Below are 2,500 nucleotides of genomic sequence, written 5' to 3'. Positions count from 1 at the left end.
GTAACTGTTTCGAGTTTCTCTGCTCCTTTACCTTTTTCTTCTTTTTCCAGTTAGTGATCGTCGGTCAAGGAAGGTAGCGACCATTACTGTCGCTTCGTTTTGGGGAAGGAAGGAGAGGCAGGGTTGCGCATGAAAAACCAAAGGAGGTGGGGGGAGGGAAAGTAATCTACTTTGCGTATGAAGAAGAAAAAATAAAAGGTGGTAGGGGGAAGGTGATGTGATCTACTGTAGAGCAAGGGCGGCGGGCGGTCACCTTTTAGACAAAGGTGCCGACTGGGCAACTTCAAGAGAGGGGCTGTTCTCAGTCTCTGGTGGTCGATCAAAAGGAGAGAGACAGAAACTTACTTGTTGCGGTAGTTGCAGAGTGGATGTGGATCGTGAGTGGACAGTAGCGTTGTAGAGTTGGTGTGGTTCGTGTGTGAGACAGTGTCACTGTATCTGTCGTCAGTCTAATACTAGTGGACAGTGGGGTTGTGAGACAGTGTCACTGTATCTGTCGTCAGTCTAATACTAGTGGACAGTAGCGTTGTGAGACAGTGTCACTGTATCTGTCGTCAGTCTAATACTAGTGGACTGTGGTGTTGTGAGACAGTGTCACTGTATCTGTCGTCAGTCTAATACTAGTGACAGTAGCGTTGTGAGACAGTGTCACTGTATCTGTCGTCAGTCTAATACTAGTGGACAGTGGCGTTGTGAGACAGTGTCACTGTATCTGTCGTCAGTCTAATACTAGTGGACAGTGGGGTTGTGAGACAGTGTCACTGTATCTGTCGTCAGTCTAATACTAGTGGACAGTAGCGTTGTGAGACAGTGTCACTGTATCTGTCGTCAGTCTAATACTAGTGGACAGTGGCGTTGTGAGACAGTGTCACTGTATCTGTCGTCAGTCTAATACTAGTGGACAGTGGCGTTGTGAGACAGTGTCACTGTATCTGTCGTCAGTCTAATACTAGTGGACAGTCAAGTTTTTGAGTTGATGTGGCTCGTGTGTGGACAGGATTGTCACTGGGACTGTGCTCTAAAACGTTTTAGAGTTTGTGTGGTTCGTGTGTAAGACAGTTGTGTCACTGGGACTTGTCCTCTAGGGGCTGGTGTGGTTCGTGTGTGAGACAGTACAGTACCACTGGATCTGCATTCTGAGAATTTTAGAGTTGACGTGGTTCGTGTGTGGACAGCAGATTTTAGATTCGGTGTGGTTCGTGTGTAAGACAACAGTCGTATCACTGAGACTAGTCCTTTTTAGAGTTTTAGAGCTGCTGTGGTTCGTGTGTGAGACAGTATAGTGTCACTGGATCTGCATTCTAAGAATTTTAAAGGTTGATGTGGTTCTGTCGTTTGTGAAACAGTGTCACTGCATATGTCTTCTACGGCCTTTTTTTTTTTTTTTTTTTTTTTAACCATGTCCCCACTCCTCCCCTGTCGCTTGTAAGTACTGTAGTTCAAGGGAGAATCGTAAGTCGTCTGCGTAGTGCACTTAAAGGTCTGCGTCAAAAACGATCGAGAAGTTTGTTGTGCTTGTTTGTTTGTGTATTTGTTCGTTTGGCATACGCGTAGGCATGTGAAGCGTTTGCAATAGCAGCGTCCCCGTCGATTTGTTCGATGCAAAGGCACACACACACACACACACACACACACACACACACACACACACACACACATATATATATATATATATAGAGAGAGAGAGAGAGAGAGAGTGGCGAGTGCTCGCTGGCACTGAACATTTAAAACTTTACAGAAGCAGTGTGTGTATGTGTGTGTGTGTGTGTACGCACGCGCGCGCGCGCGCGCGCGTGTGTGTGTGTGTGTGTGTGTTTCTTCTTTTAACTACGCTAATGGAATTGAGGAACTGTGTCGCGCTCACGATTGTAATTCGCAGGAGACGGGTTTTATGCGTGAGAGAGAGAGAGAGAATGGGGGGCGTATTCGTGAGTGTGTCTGTGTGTGCGCCCAAAATCGATGCAAGATAGACAGACAGACGCACGCCGCATTTGTGCCTCGGATCGGATCGAGAAAGTCTCGCGCGCTTGTGTCTGCTTCTATTTTCTTACCTGGCTTTGTCTCTGGAGTTTGGACATGGGGGCACACACAGACACACACACACACACACACACACACACGCACGCACGCACGCACGCACGCACACACACACACACACACACACACACACACACACACACACACATATGCACGCGCGCTGACAGACACATTTAAAAAAAAGACACGCTGAAGAAACACACACACACACACACAACAACGACAACAACAACAACTGCTGACGTGAAACAATCGGAAAGCATCTCGGATAGAGCGTTTCCACTGGTGTGCTTGCCTGTGTGTGTGTGTGTGTGTGTGCGCGCGCGCTTGCTGGCGTTCATGTGCCTGTGTGTGCGTGTTTTGTGCTGACGTCGGCATCTTGTTCGTCAGGAGGACGGTAGTCACACTGGTTGTGAAGTTGTGCAGTAGTACTCAGTGGAGACAGAGGGTGATGGGAATGGCG

The sequence above is a fragment of the Babylonia areolata genome, chromosome 8 (genome assembly GCF_041734735.1).
Source record: "Babylonia areolata isolate BAREFJ2019XMU chromosome 8, ASM4173473v1, whole genome shotgun sequence".
NCBI lineage: Eukaryota > Metazoa > Mollusca > Gastropoda > Neogastropoda > Buccinidae > Babylonia > Babylonia areolata.
Note: the sequence above shows the minus strand (reverse complement) of the source record.